General features: G+C 46.1%; 5 non-coding genes across 5 annotated transcripts; all 5 read right to left on the bottom strand.

The window, feature by feature from the left end:
* Positions 1-626: 626 nt before the first annotated feature.
* On the bottom strand, positions 627-817 carry LOC130348112 (U2 spliceosomal RNA). The gene has a single exon (XR_008885899.1). It is a non-coding gene; the product is annotated as a U2 spliceosomal RNA (small nuclear RNA).
* A 2091-nt stretch (positions 818-2908) lies between these two features.
* Positions 2909-3099, bottom strand: LOC130348111 (U2 spliceosomal RNA). The gene has a single exon (XR_008885898.1). It is a non-coding gene; the product is annotated as a U2 spliceosomal RNA (small nuclear RNA).
* A 2089-nt stretch (positions 3100-5188) lies between these two features.
* LOC130348110 (U2 spliceosomal RNA) lies at positions 5189-5379 on the bottom strand. Its single transcript, XR_008885897.1, has one exon. It is a non-coding gene; the product is annotated as a U2 spliceosomal RNA (small nuclear RNA).
* A 2091-nt stretch (positions 5380-7470) lies between these two features.
* On the bottom strand, positions 7471-7661 carry LOC130348109 (U2 spliceosomal RNA). Its single transcript, XR_008885896.1, has one exon. It is a non-coding gene; the product is annotated as a U2 spliceosomal RNA (small nuclear RNA).
* Positions 7662-9752: 2091 nt separating this feature from the next.
* LOC130348148 (U2 spliceosomal RNA) lies at positions 9753-9940 on the bottom strand. The gene has a single exon (XR_008885931.1). It is a non-coding gene; the product is annotated as a U2 spliceosomal RNA (small nuclear RNA).
* Between the last annotated feature and the right edge of the window lie 6773 nt (positions 9941-16713).

Raw genomic sequence — 16713 nt, 5'->3', positions numbered from 1 at the left:
TATATTGATGCGGGACATAGACAGCCAGCTGATGACCAATCCATTAGTGCAATGGATGGCTGGAAGCATTTGTCTTTGCCTTTGCAATACCACAGAAGCAATGCATGGTCAATGTACAGCAATGACACACCTGTGTGAACAGCCAGGAGACCCCCCCCCCCCCATGTTATGTTACATAGTTACATAGTTAGTACGGTCGAAAAAAGACATATGTCCATCAAGTTCAACCAGGGAATTAAGGGGTAGGGGTGTGGCGCGATATTGGGGAAGGGATGAGATTTTATATTTCTTCATAAGCATTAATCTTATTTTGTCAATTAGGAACATTCAGCACCCACCCGCTATCAAGGCAGCTGCCTATCATGTCATGCCCTACCTGCACAGGTGTGCTGGCTACTCAAATGATCCAATTAAGGAGGCCATTTAGTCAGCAGCAGCAGAAGTCCTGTGCCTGGACGCTCCAACAGCGGCCAGACACAAGCAGAAGCAGAAGCAGCAGAAGCAGCAGCAGCACCACCTTTTGTTTTTTGGCTGCAGCAGCAGCAAGGCCCACAGGGCTGGCTAGCTGGCTAGCCAGCAAGCAGGTAGCAATGAAAGTAGGAATCTTTCTTTTTAACCCTGTAAGGGGGTGGTGCACTGTACCCGAAGATACTGCCATATCGGGTCAATGCATAGGGCGACGGAAGCAAGCTTCGAAATCGGCCCCCGTTCTCAAAAATCCATTTAATATATGGTCCCCAGATAGGGGACGTATCAGATATTAAACTGATAAGAACAGATACTACACTTGATCTTAGCCAAAAGGCCGAGAAGCGATAACCGTGAAAGGGGCGGGCCCAACAAGGTGCCCTTCATGGGCACTATCACTGCTTGCTGTCAGGGAGGCTGCCAGACAATTTTCCATGCACACTCTGGGCTGGGGGGCAGTCAACCACCAGTACACACAGCAGAACCTAAACCCATACCATTATTGCTAAGCAGCAAGACAGGGGCCCATTGCACTCCCACGGGGCCTTTTTAAATGCAATCCATAACCCGGATTTGCCAGGAACCCTTCTTACTCCTCCTACTTGCATGTGACACTGGGCTTAGGATCTGCATAGGAAACACACACACAAGCACACACCTACCTTTGTTGCCTGCAGATGCCTCCTTGGCTGTCCCCAAACGGTATCAAACCAACACCCACGGGAAGCTGTAAGCATAGAGGACATGCCTGCACCCCATTGGACTTACCTGTGTGGGTTAAACCCGGGTTATTTGACAACCTATGGCGGTGATGGTTCTGCTCAGGCAGAGCAGTGCTGATGCTCCTCATAAAGCTGTCGCTGCTGTGAAGGTTCTAGGTGACATCACAAATCCCTATGGTTACATACACAACAAAGCTGGGTTGTTGTTGTTTACACTCTGCAAGGCCTGTGGAAGTGAGTGACATCATAGCACTGTAGTTCTGAGGGTTCTAGATGGATGCAACAATCTCCTGTTGCTTCTATGAAGGCCATAATAGACGACATCACCAAACAGCTCCATAGTCACATACACAGCAAAGGAGAGATGTTGTTTACACCTAGTGATGTCAGTGGTATTGAGTGACATCACAGCACAGTGCTAAGGCTCCTGGGCCTGGACACAGCAGCGGCTGCAATATCTCAACGGAGAATACGTTTATATATATGTGTGTGTGTGCGCGTATATATATATATATATATATATATATATATATATATATATATTTCTCCGCCGAAATCACTTTTAAACCCATTTCCACCTTTTTTTCCCTTCTCTTCCTCTTACTTTTTTTTCACGTTTTTTTACGTTTTTCTCCTTTTTGCCTCTTTTCTGGGCGTATTATTCTTCTTTTTCTTCTTTTTTTTCGTCTAATGCATACCCCATCAGTGCAGCAATGCTTATTCAATACCGCCAGCAGATGGAGACACTGGGGGATAATTTTCTAAGGATTTATACTGATTTTTCCTGTCTGAATTTGTCGCACAGAAAGTTGCAGGCCAAATATGTGTGACATTTCTGCGACTTTAGCTTCTAGAGCATTTTTACAACATTATACATAGGTGCTGAATACATAAAAAGCGACTGTTCAGCGACAGACAAGTCGCATCGGCTGAAAGTAGGCCAGAATGTCAGTCCATGTTGGAGCAGGTTTAGATACAGTCTAAAGTATAGATCTCAAAGTCTGTGCACAGAATTTAGCAAGGGCCTCGCACCTTCTGATGCATCAGGTAGGTGCACAATAGCATAGCCTAACCCTCTGTACTTTGGTCTATATTGATGCGGGACATAGACAGCCAGCTGATGACCAATCCATTAGTGCAATGGATGGCTGGAAGCATTTGTCTTTGCCTTTGCAATACCACAGAAGCAATGCATGGTCAATGTACAGCAATGACACACCTGTGTGAACAGCCAGGAGACCCCCCCCCCCCCATGTTATGTTACATAGTTACATAGTTAGTACGGTCGAAAAAAGACATATGTCCATCAAGTTCAACCAGGGAATTAAGGGGTAGGGGTGTGGCGCGATATTGGGGAAGGGATGAGATTTTATATTTCTTCATAAGCATTAATCTTATTTTGTCAATTAGGAACATTCAGCACCCACCCGCTATCAAGGCAGCTGCCTATCATGTCATGCCCTACCTGCACAGGTGTGCTGGCTACTCAAATGATCCAATTAAGGAGGCCATTTAGTCAGCAGCAGCAGAAGTCCTGTGCCTGGACGCTCCAACAGCGGCCAGACACAAGCAGAAGCAGAAGCAGCAGAAGCAGCAGCAGCACCACCTTTTGTTTTTTGGCTGCAGCAGCAGCAGCAAGGCCCACAGGGCTGGCTAGCTGGCTAGCCAGCAAGCAGGTAGCAATGAAAGTAGGAATCTTTCTTTTTAACCCTGTAAGGGGGTGGTGCACTGTACCCGAAGATACTGCCATATCGGGTCAATGCATAGGGCGACGGAAGCAAGCTTCGAAATCGGCCCCCGTTCTCAAAAATCCATTTAATATATGGTCCCCAGATAGGGGACGTATCAGATATTAAACTGATAAGAACAGATACTACACTTGATCTTAGCCAAAAGGCCGAGAAGCGATAATCGTGAAAGGGGCGGGCCCAACAAGGTGCCCTTCATGGGCACTATCACTGCTTGCTGTCAGGGAGGCTGCCAGACAATTTTCCATGCACACTCTGGGCTGGGGGGCAGTCAACCACCAGTACACACAGCAGAACCTAAACCCATACCATTATTGCTAAGCAGCAAGACAGGGGCCCATTGCACTCCCACGGGGCCTTTTTAAATGCAATCCATAACCCGGATTTGCCAGGAACCCTTCTTACTCCTCCTACTTGCATGTGACACTGGGCTTAGGATCTGCATAGGAAACACACACACAAGCACACACCTACCTTTGTTGCCTGCAGATGCCTCCTTGGCTGTCCCCAAACGGTATCAAACCAACACCCACGGGAAGCTGTAAGCATAGAGGACATGCCTGCACCCCATTGGACTTACCTGTGTGGGTTAAACCCGGGTTATTTGACAACCTATGGCGGTGATGGTTCTGCTCAGGCAGAGCAGTGCTGATGCTCCTCATAAAGCTGTCGCTGCTGTGAAGGTTCTAGGTGACATCACAAATCCCTATGGTTACATACACAACAAAGCTGGGTTGTTGTTGTTTACACTCTGCAAGGCCTGTGGAAGTGAGTGACATCATAGCACTGTAGTTCTGAGGGTTCTAGATGGATGCAACAATCTCCTGTTGCTTCTATGAAGGCCATAATAGACGACATCACCAAACAGCTCCATAGTCACATACACAGCAAAGGAGAGATGTTGTTTACACCTAGTGATGTCAGTGGTATTGAGTGACATCACAGCACAGTGCTAAGGCTCCTGGGCCTGGACACAGCAGCGGCTGCAATATCTCAACGGAGAATACGTTTATATATATGTGTGTGTGTGCGCGTATATATATATATATATATATATATATATATATATATATATATTTCTCCGCCGAAATCACTTTTAAACCCATTTCCACCTTTTTTTCCCTTCTCTTCCTCTTACTTTTTTTTCACGTTTTTTTACGTTTTTCTCCTTTTCGCCTCTTTTCTGGGCGTATTATTCTTCTTTTTCTTCTTTTTTTTCGTCTAATGCATACCCCATCAGTGCAGCAATGCTTATTCAATACCGCCAGCAGATGGAGACACTGGGGGATAATTTTCTAAGGATTTATACTGATTTTTCCTGTCTGAATTTGTCGCACAGAAAGTTGCAGGCCAAATATGTGTGACATTTCTGCGACTTTAGCTTCTAGAGCATTTTTACAACATTATACATAGGTGCTGAATACATAAAAAGCGACTGTTCAGCGACAGACAAGTCGCATCGGCTGAAAGTAGGCCAGAATGTCAGTCCATGTTGGAGCAGGTTTAGATACAGTCTAAAGTATAGATCTCAAAGTCTGTGCACAGAATTTAGCAAGGGCCTCGCACCTTCTGATGCATCAGGTAGGTGCACAATAGCATAGCCTAACCCTCTGTACTTTGGTCTATATTGATGCGGGACATAGACAGCCAGCTGATGACCAATCCATTAGTGCAATGGATGGCTGGAAGCATTTGTCTTTGCCTTTGCAATACCACAGAAGCAATGCATGGTCAATGTACAGCAATGACACACCTGTGTGAACAGCCAGGAGACCCCCCCCCCCCCCATGTTATGTTACATAGTTACATAGTTAGTACGGTCGAAAAAAGACATATGTCCATCAAGTTCAACCAGGGAATTAAGGGGTAGGGGTGTGGCGCGATATTGGGGAAGGGATGAGATTTTATATTTCTTCATAAGCATTAATCTTATTTTGTCAATTAGGAACATTCAGCACCCACCCGCTATCAAGGCAGCTGCCTATCATGTCATGCCCTACCTGCACAGGTGTGCTGGCTACTCAAATGATCCAATTAAGGAGGCCATTTAGTCAGCAGCAGCAGAAGTCCTGTGCCTGGACGCTCCAACAGCGGCCAGACACAAGCAGAAGCAGAAGCAGCAGAAGCAGCAGCAGCACCACCTTTTGTTTTTTGGCTGCAGCAGCAGCAAGGCCCACAGGGCTGGCTAGCTGGCTAGCCAGCAAGCAGGTAGCAATGAAAGTAGGAATCTTTCTTTTTAACCCTGTAAGGGGGTGGTGCACTGTACCCGAAGATACTGCCATATCGGGTCAATGCATAGGGCGACGGAAGCAAGCTTCGAAATCGGCCCCCGTTCTCAAAAATCCATTTAATATATGGTCCCCAGATAGGGGACGTATCAGATATTAAACTGATAAGAACAGATACTACACTTGATCTTAGCCAAAAGGCCGAGAAGCGATAACCGTGAAAGGGGCGGGCCCAACAAGGTGCCCTTCATGGGCACTATCACTGCTTGCTGTCAGGGAGGCTGCCAGACAATTTTCCATGCACACTCTGGGCTGGGGGGCAGTCAACCACCAGTACACACAGCAGAACCTAAACCCATACCATTATTGCTAAGCAGCAAGACAGGGGCCCATTGCACTCCCACGGGGCCTTTTTAAATGCAATCCATAACCCGGATTTGCCAGGAACCCTTCTTACTCCTCCTACTTGCATGTGACACTGGGCTTAGGATCTGCATAGGAAACACACACACAAGCACACACCTACCTTTGTTGCCTGCAGATGCCTCCTTGGCTGTCCCCAAACGGTATCAAACCAACACCCACGGGAAGCTGTAAGCATAGAGGACATGCCTGCACCCCATTGGACTTACCTGTGTGGGTTAAACCCGGGTTATTTGACAACCTATGGCGGTGATGGTTCTGCTCAGGCAGAGCAGTGCTGATGCTCCTCATAAAGCTGTCGCTGCTGTGAAGGTTCTAGGTGACATCACAAATCCCTATGGTTACATACACAACAAAGCTGGGTTGTTGTTGTTTACACTCTGCAAGGCCTGTGGAAGTGAGTGACATCATAGCACTGTAGTTCTGAGGGTTCTAGATGGATGCAACAATCTCCTGTTGCTTCTATGAAGGCCATAATAGACGACATCACCAAACAGCTCCATAGTCACATACACAGCAAAGGAGAGATGTTGTTTACACCTAGTGATGTCAGTGGTATTGAGTGACATCACAGCACAGTGCTAAGGCTCCTGGGCCTGGACACAGCAGCGGCTGCAATATCTCAACGGAGAATACGTTTATATATATGTGTGTGTGTGCGCGTATATATATATATATATATATATATACATATATATATATATATATATTTCTCCGCCGAAATCACTTTTAAACCCATTTCCACCTTTTTTTCCCTTCTCTTCCTCTTACTTTTTTTTCACGTTTTTTTACGTTTTTCTCCTTTTCGCCTCTTTTCTGGGCGTATTATTCTTCTTTTTCTTCTTTTTTTTCGTCTAATGCATACCCCATCAGTGCAGCAATGCTTATTCAATACCGCCAGCAGATGGAGACACTGGGGGATAATTTTCTAAGGATTTATACTGATTTTTCCTGTCTGAATTTGTCGCACAGAAAGTTGCAGGCCAAATATGTGTGACATTTCTGCGACTTTAGCTTCTAGAGCATTTTTACAACATTATACATAGGTGCTGAATACATAAAAAGCGACTGTTCAGCGACAGACAAGTCGCATCGGCTGAAAGTAGGCCAGAATATCAGTCCATGTTGGAGCAGGTTTAGATACAGTCTAAAGTATAGATCTCAAAGTCTGTGCACAGAATTTAGCAAGGGCCTCGCACCTTCTGATGCATCAGGTAGGTGCACAATAGCATAGCCTAACCCTCTGTACTTTGGTCTATATTGATGCGGGACATAGACAGCCAGCTGATGACCAATCCATTAGTGCAATGGATGGCTGGAAGCATTTGTCTTTGCCTTTGCAATACCACAGAAGCAATGCATGGTCAATGTACAGCAATGACACACCTGTGTGAACAGCCAGGAGACCCCCCCCCCCCATGTTATGTTACATAGTTACATAGTTAGTACGGTCGAAAAAAGACATATGTCCATCAAGTTCAACCAGGGAATTAAGGGGTAGGGGTGTGGCGCGATATTGGGGAAGGGATGAGATTTTATATTTCTTCATAAGCATTAATCTTATTTTGTCAATTAGGAACATTCAGCACCCACCCGCTATCAAGGCAGCTGCCTATCATGTCATGCCCTACCTGCACAGGTGTGCTGGCTACTCAAATGATCCAATTAAGGAGGCCATTTAGTCAGCAGCAGCAGAAGTCCTGTGCCTGGACGCTCCAACAGCGGCCAGACACAAGCAGAAGCAGAAGCAGCAGAAGCAGCAGCAGCACCACCTTTTGTTTTTTGGCTGCAGCAGCAGCAAGGCCCACAGGGCTGGCTAGCTGGCTAGCCAGCAAGCAGGTAGCAATGAAAGTAGGAATCTTTCTTTTTAACCCTGTAAGGGGGTGGTGCACTGTACCCGAAGATACTGCCATATCGGGTCAATGCATAGGGCGACGGAAGCAAGCTTCGAAATCGGCCCCCGTTCTCAAAAATCCATTTAATATATGGTCCCCAGATAGGGGACGTATCAGATATTAAACTGATAAGAACAGATACTACACTTGATCTTAGCCAAAAGGCCGAGAAGCGATAACCGTGAAAGGGGCGGGCCCAACAAGGTGCCCTTCATGGGCACTATCACTGCTTGCTGTCAGGGAGGCTGCCAGACAATTTTCCATGCACACTCTGGGCTGGGGGGCAGTCAACCACCAGTACACACAGCAGAACCTAAACCCATACCATTATTGCTAAGCAGCAAGACAGGGGCCCATTGCACTCCCACGGGGCCTTTTTAAATGCAATCCATAACCCGGATTTGCCAGGAACCCTTCTTACTCCTCCTACTTGCATGTGACACTGGGCTTAGGATCTGCATAGGAAACACACACACAAGCACACACCTACCTTTGTTGCCTGCAGATGCCTCCTTGGCTGTCCCCAAACGGTATCAAACCAACACCCACGGGAAGCTGTAAGCATAGAGGACATGCCTGCACCCCATTGGACTTACCTGTGTGGGTTAAACCCGGGTTATTTGACAACCTATGGCGGTGATGGTTCTGCTCAGGCAGAGCAGTGCTGATGCTCCTCATAAAGCTGTCGCTGCTGTGAAGGTTCTAGGTGACATCACAAATCCCTATGGTTACATACACAACAAAGCTGGGTTGTTGTTGTTTACACTCTGCAAGGCCTGTGGAAGTGAGTGACATCATAGCACTGTAGTTCTGAGGGTTCTAGATGGATGCAACAATCTCCTGTTGCTTCTATGAAGGCCATAATAGACAACATCACCAAACAGCTCCATAGTCACATACACAGCAAAGGAGAGATGTTGTTTACACCTAGTGATGTCAGTGGTATTGAGTGACATCACAGCACAGTGCTAAGGCTCCTGGGCCTGGACACAGCAGCGGCTGCAATATCTCAACGGAGAATACGTTTATATATATGTGTGTGTGTGCGCGTATATATATATATATATATATATATATATATATATATATATATATATATATTTCTCCGCCGAAATCACTTTTAAACCCATTTCCACCTTTTTTCCCTTCTCTTCCTCTTACTTTTTTTTCACGTTTTTTTACGTTTTTCTCCTTTTCGCCTCTTTTCTGGGCGTATTATTCTTCTTTTTCTTCTTTTTTTTCGTCTAATGCATACCCCATCAGTGCAGCAATGCTTATTCAATACCGCCAGCAGATGGAGACACTGGGGGATAATTTTCTAAGGATTTATACTGATTTTTCCTGTCTGAATTTGTCGCACAGAAAGTTGCAGGCCAAATATGTGTGACATTTCTGCGACTTTAGCTTCTAGAGCATTTTTACAACATTATACATAGGTGCTGAATACATAAAAAGCGACTGTTCAGCGACAGACAAGTCGCATCGGCTGAAAGTAGGCCAGAATGTCAGTCCATGTTGGAGCAGGTTTAGATACAGTCTAAAGTATAGATCTCAAAGTCTGTGCACAGAATTTAGCAAGGGCCTCGCACCGTCTGATGCATCAGGTAGGTGCACAATAGCATAGCCTAACCCTCTGTACTTTGGTCTATATTGATGCGGGACATAGACAGCCAGCTGATGACCAATCCATTAGTGCAATGGATGGCTGGAAGCATTTGTCTTTGCCTTTGCAATACCACAGAAGCAATGCATGGTCAATGTACAGCAATGACACACCTGTGTGAACAGCCAGGAGACCCCCCCCCCCCCCCCCCATGTTATGTTACATAGTTACATAGTTAGTACGGTCGAAAAAAGACATATGTCCATCAAGTTCAACCAGGGAATTAAGGGGTAGGGGTGTGGCGCGATATTGGGGAAGGGATGAGATTTTATATTTCTTCATAAGCATTAATCTTATTTTGTCAATTAGGAACATTCAGCACCCACCCGCTATCAAGGCAGCTGCCTATCATGTCATGCCCTACCTGCACAGGTGTGCTGGCTACTCAAATGATCCAATTAAGGAGGCCATTTAGTCAGCAGCAGCAGAAGTCCTGTGCCTGGACGCTCCAACAGCGGCCAGACACAAGCAGAAGCAGAAGCAGCAGAAGCACCACCTTTAGTTTTTTGGCTGCAGCAGCAGCAAGGCCCACAGGGCTGGCTAGCTGGCTAGCCAGCAAGCAGGTAGCAATGAAAGTAGGAATCTTTCTTTTTAACCCTGTAAGGGGGTGGTGCACTGTACCCGAAGATACTGCCATATCGGGTGAATGCATAGGGCGACGGAAGCAAGCTTCGAAATCGGCCCCCGTTCTCAAAAATCCATTTAATATATGGTCCCCAGATAGGGGACGTATCAGATATTAAACTGATAAGAACAGATTTTTTTTTTTTTTTTTTTTTTATTGAAAAGGAAATATACAATACATAACCAAGTAAATCATTCAAAAAATTACATATTCATCTGAAAACACATGAATAACACATATTTGACATATACAATATATACAGGAAGCATGTCTTTACATGTACATATAACAAAAAGCTTTCCCTTCATGACTTTCCCTCAGAAAAAATAAATTGCAGCGGATTCTGTCCCTCCAACTGTCCCTTCATATCAGGATATAATCTGTAAGAAAAGAAAAAGAAAGACAAATAAGAATACAATCATAACCAGTACTTCCATTTTTTGTGTTTCCAGATCCCCTCTGCATCATCAGAACCATAGTTTTTCCTATCACATAATACGTAAAGGTAAATTTTACCACGGATCATGCCCAGACATTCCTTCACACTTACTTCAGTTTGATTGAAAATCCTAATATTCCTTACATCCCACAGAACCTCTTTTACACAATTTACTATGAACCATAACACTCTTGCCTTCTCTCTCTCCATTGCACACAAACCAAACATCATCATATTAAAGGATAACATTTCAATTCCAGTAAGATTTTTAATTAGACCAGACATTCTTCTCCACACAGACTTCGCATAACCACACTCCCAAAACACATGTACATAATTCTCACATCCACCGCAACCATCCCTGGGACACACTTCACTGTCTACCAATCTCCTTCTCCTCTGAAATTCCCTTGTTGGCAGACACCCATGAGCTAACATCCAAGACAAGTCCTTTTGTTTATTTGTCAGTTCCTTGTGACTGACATTTTTCCACACTACCTTACAATCCTTCTCAGACAGACCTCCCACACATTCCACTGTTTCTCTCTGCTCCAACACTTTCATCACCTTCTTACTATCATTCCATTCAGTCACACATTCCAGATTATTTTTCCTGACACACCGCCCTATTCTCTGATAGAACCAAGGAACCTCAAAACTTACAGGTACCCTTAAGTCCCTTTCCATTAGCTTATATTTCAACAACACATTACCAGCCAAATACCTTACCATGCACCCAAACACACATTCCTTCTTACTTACAGCGAGACAAAAACTGACATACTTCACAGCCAGGAACACTTCCACATTCATCATTCCTTTCCCACCATGCATTCTGCTTTTCACCACCTTCCCACGACTCAATTTCTCCATCCTTGAATTCCATAAGAAAACAAAGATCTGCCTGATAATTCTTGCCAGACACCTATCCGGTGGAGGAAACACATAATTAACATAAAGCAAAATAGGAATTATAACAGCTTTAATAACCAGAATCCTTCCCTCAATCGATAAAGTCCTTAAAGACCAGAAGTTTATTTTATTCCCCACCCTCCCCAAAACCCTCTCCCAACTTTCTTTCCCATACAAATCATTATCAAACACCACCCCAAGCACTTCCACACCCCCCTCTCTCACAGGCCACTCGCACAACCCACTCTCTCCCCACCCCTCAAAAAATTTACAACCACTCTTCCCAACATTAAGCTTAAACCCACTCATTAAACAGAAACACTCAATCAATAACTTAGCACGCCTTACCCCTGCCATTGACTTACATACAACAGTAACATCATCCATGTAACCAATCACTCGCATATCCTTCCCATGACTACCAGGTATTTCTATACCCCGCATCACCTTATCTCTCCTAATCATCCCCAACAAAGGCTCAATCATACAAATAAAAAGAATTGGCGACAGGGGACACCCCTGCCGCACTCCAGATTTTATACTCACCTCCCTACTCAGAAAACCATTGACCTGAATCTTACTATAAATGTCCCTATACAAACATTCAATCCACTTCACCATTCTGTCCGGCACATTCATCCTCCTCAAAACCCTAAACAATAAATCATGCACCACCCTATCATACGCTTTTTCAAAATCCACCGTAACAACAGCCACACCTTGCTTCCTAGTTTTACAGTCCCACAATACATCCCTCAGACCTAACAGACATTCAGAAATCCTACGATCAGGCACTGTACACATTTGCTCCTCACCTACCATACAATCAATCACATCCTTTAACCTATTCGCAATAACTTTAGCAATAATTTTGTAATCACAATTCAAGAGCGCTATAGGCCTCCAATTTTTAAGATCCCTCTTATCCCCTTTTTTAAACAATAACACAGTCACACTCTCACTCATACTTTTAGATAACTTCCCTCTCCTAAGTACTTCCTTACACACCTCCCATACATAATCCCCTAACATATCCCAAAATACAAGATAAAATTCCACAGGCAAACCATCACTCCCTGCCACCTTTCCTTTCTTCATCCCATTCACAGCATCCTCCACCTCACTCTTCCTCACATCCTCTTCCATAAAGAACCCATCAATTTCATCCAAACGCTTATCCACATATCCCAAACATTCCTCCTCTAGAGTCACGTCCCGCTCCTTCTCCGTGAATAAATCAGAATAAAACTTCCACACTTCCTCTAACACCTCATCCTTACCAAAGACCTCTACCCCATCATTCGTAAAAACACTCATCATCTCAGTTTTTTTACTGAATGCCTTTTTAAAGAAAAATTTGCTACATTTCTCATCCTTCTCTTTCACTTCAACCCTAGCCTGTGCAATAATCTTCCTTCCATTCCTCTCCAGACACTCATTCACACTTCCACGAGCTTCCTCAATCTCCTTCTCAACACTCATTCCCAAACGCCTCAATTCATACAAATACTCTAACCTTCTTTGCCATCTCTCATACTCTTCTCTATCTTTCCTCCCTTTCTCACACCCTTTTTTAATAAAAAACCTTTTAGTCTCTAACTTCACCCACTCCCACCACTCAACCACACTATAAAATGCATCCTTCCTCAACACCCATCCATCAAAACGCTCCCTATATTCTTGTAATACACATTCATTATCCAATAAAGACACATTCAACTTCCAAACACCCTTTCCATACTCACTTAGACCACCACCTTTTACCACACACTCAATCCAGGCATGATCCGTGAACGGTAACCTCCTCCGTCTGAAATTAGAAACAGACATTAGTTTTGAGACAAAAATGAAATCAATACGCGAACTTGTATTGTTAGAAAAATATGTATAACCGATAGTACCATCATTATGGGCAACAAAGGAATCCTTTAACCCAAATAAATTTACAATCTCTTTAAGCTGCTTACTAGTACTGTCTAAACCAGACCCACCACCCACCGTAGTACTACTCCTATCCCCCTCTGTTATTATACAATTGAAATCCCCTATAAGGAACACATCATCCCTCCCACTCAAAAAGAAATATAATTTCTCAAACACCTCCCCTCTTTCCTTCCTCCCAGTTGGAGCATAAACATTAATTACTTTATATGTGAAACCCCTGAAAATAAAATGCACTAATAATACCCTACCCGGAACAATATGGACAACTTTTTTAACAACAAACTCATTACTTTTGAACAAAATCCCCACCCCCGAATTACGTTCCATTGAACCAGACCATACCGATTGCCCATAAGGCCAGGAGATATTTGGCTCCCCATCCAAGCAGCACTCCTGGAGACCTAGAACATCAAAAGAATATCTAGAAAGTAAATCAAAAATGGCGGATCTCCTTTCTAAAGATCTAATACTGCGGACATTTAGAGAACCAATTGTTAAACTCATTCAAACATTTGAAGGAAAAAAAAGGAAATACAAAATCAAGCATTATCAAAAGGAGGCCTAGCCTTTCCCCGACCTCTACCCTTATTTTTTGCCTCCCCTTCCTTAAACTTAAGAGTCTTTGTCAATTTTTTGACTGAACATTCCTCCAAATAACCTGTGCCCAGGGAGGATAAAGAGGAGTCAGAATCAATCTGACATGACGACCCTCCACCTGCCTCCTCCCTTCCCGGGCTAGGAAAGTCCTCAATCCTTTGACTCTGAGGAGTCGGACAGTCATCCTCCGATTCTTCCACCGGCATCTTTCTCTTCAAGGATTCTTTGTCCACAGTCATCTCCTCTGGGGGATCAGAGGCCTCCGAAACAGATGCCCCCGAAACAGACTCCGCCTTCTCCCCCTCTGCCACCAAAGCATCCGGAACAGACCTAGAAATGGAAGGAAAAACAGGGGCAGACTCTGCTTCACTGGTCAGCACGCTAACCTCTGCATCGCCTGCCCTGGCAGCATTGGAGTCCTCAGGAACTGTCCCACCTCGAAGAGCCATTGCATATGATCGGGGTGCCCCGGACTGGTAAGTGGGGCAACTCCTAGCCAGGTGATCCGAAGAACCACAGAAATGACACTTGCGTTTCTCGGGACAGTCTGCAGTGCGGTGATCAGGCTTGTGGCAGTTCCTGCAAACCTGCCCGGTTGTACAGTTCTCTCTGGTATGACCAAAGCAAAAACAGTCCCGGCAAAAACTTGGCATCCCCGGGTAGTGCAGAAACCCCCTGTTGTTCCCTATCGCAAAGTTCTGCGGGGGGTGACAAAAACCTTCAGCACCACCCTCGGGGGCAGGCCTAAACTCCACCCAAAAACGTCTCATGCCTGTGAAAGTCCCCAGGATGTTATTTTTCCTCTCCGCACCAGAAACAGACACACAATACCTTCTTAGAAAGGTCTGGATCTCCTCATCCCGCACAAAAGGGTTGTACATATGCACTACCACTGGAACTTTCTTAGGCCGAGCCTCGCAGGAAATGAATCGGATCCCTTGTAGGTCAGGGTGAGAAGCATTCTCCTTACTCCGGTAGAGACAGGTACGGAGATCATCCAGGTTGTAGAAGGTCACGTCAAAGAATCCTTGGCTGGGAAAGACCTGGACACAGAAGATGGAAGCATGCGGCATCCTCAGCACTCCTTCCACGACCTTCTGCTGGACATGCAAAATCCCGTAGGCACTCCTCTTTTCCTCCTCGATAAACAGCCGTACTGTATTAGGAGCGTTCGGCGCATTAGCCATCCTCTCCGGCAGACCCGTCCTCCGATGATCACCTTCCCGTTATCCTGGGACTAAGCCCTCTCCCCAATAGCAGCAGGTGGGTGAAGCCCAGGCAATAAACCTGGGCGATCCCACAAGGCCGAGGAGAGGGGTACCCGAATACCTTAGGGCAAGACACTTGATCTTAGCCAAAAGGCCGAGAAGCGATAACCGTGAAAGGGGCGGGCCCAACAAGGTGCCCTTCATGGGCACTATCACTGCTTGCTGTCAGGGAGGCTGCCAGACAATTTTCCATGCACACTCTGGGCTGGGGGGCAGTCAACCACCAGTACACACAGCAGAACCTAAACCCATACCATTATTGCTAAGCAGCAAGACAGGGGCCCATTGCACTCCCACGGGGCCTTTTTAAATGCAATCCATAACCCGGATTTGCCAGGAACCCTTCTTACTCCTCCTACTTGCATGTGACACTGGGCTTAGGATCTGCATAGGAAACACACACACAAGCACACACCTACCTTTGTTGCCTGCAGATGCCTCCTTGGCTGTCCCCAAACGGTATCAAACCAACACCCACGGGAAGCTGTAAGCATAGAGGACATGCCTGCACCCCATTGGACTTACCTGTGTGGGTTATACCCGGGTTATTTGACAACCTATGGCGGTGATGGTTCTGCTCAGGCAGAGCAGTGCTGATGCTCCTCATAAAGCTGTCGCTGCTGTGAAGGTTCTAGGTGACATCACAAATCCCTATGGTTACATACACAACAAAGCTGGGTTGTTGTTGTTTACACTCTGCAAGGCCTGTGGAAGTGAGTGACATCATAGCACTGTAGTTCTGAGGGTTCTAGATGGATGCAACAATCTCCTGTTGCTTCTATGAAGGCCATAATAGACGACATCACCAAACAGCTCCATAGTCACATACACAGCAAAGGAGAGATGTTGTTTACACCTAGTGATGTCAGTGGTATTGAGTGACATCACAGCACAGTGCTAAGGCTCCTGGGCCTGGACACAGCAGCGGCTGCAATATCTCAACGGAGAATACGTTTATATATATGTGTGTGTCACGATGCCGGCTGGCAGGTAGTGGATCCTCTGTGCCAGAGAGGGATTGGCGTGGACCGTGCTAGTGGATCGGTTCTAAGTCACTACTGGTTTTCACCAGAGCCCGCCGCAAAGCGGGATGGTCTTGCTGCGGCGGTAGTGACCAGGTCGTATCCACTAGCAACGGCTCTACCTCTCTGGCTGCTGAAGATAGGCGCGGTACAAGGGAGTAGACAGAAGCAAGGTCGGACGTAGCAGAAGGTCGGGGCAGGCAGCAAGGATCGTAGTCAGGGGCAACGGCAGGAGGTCTGGAACACAGGCTAGGAACACACTAGGAAACGCTTTCACTGGCACGATGGCAACAAGATCCGGCGAGGGAGTGAAGGGGAAGTGAGATGATATAGGGAAGTGCACAGGTGATAACACTAATTGGAACCACTGCGCCAATCAGCGGCGCAGTGGCCCTTTAAATCGCAAAGACCCGGCGCGCGCGCGCCCTAGGGAGCGGGGCCGCGCGCGCCGGGACAGGACAGACGGAGAGCGAGTCAGGTACGGGAGCCGTGGTGCGCATCGCGAGCGGGCGCTACCCGCATCGCGAATCGCATCCCGGCTGGAGGCGGTATCGCAGCGCCCCGGGTCAGTGGAACTGACCGGAGCGCTGCAGTGAGAAGAGTGTAGCGAGCGCTCCGGGGAGGAGCGGGGACCCGGAGCGCTCGGCGTAACAGTACCCCCCCCCTTGGGTCTCCCCCTCTTCTTGGGGCCTGAGAACCTGAGGACCAGACTTTTGTCCAGGATATTGTCCTCAGGTTCCCAGGACCTCTCTTCGGGAC

The sequence above is a fragment of the Hyla sarda genome, unplaced genomic scaffold, assembly GCF_029499605.1.
Source record: "Hyla sarda isolate aHylSar1 unplaced genomic scaffold, aHylSar1.hap1 scaffold_866, whole genome shotgun sequence".
NCBI classification, from domain to species: domain Eukaryota; kingdom Metazoa; phylum Chordata; class Amphibia; order Anura; family Hylidae; genus Hyla; species Hyla sarda.
Note: the sequence above shows the minus strand (reverse complement) of the source record. Positions and strands in the feature narration are given on the sequence as shown.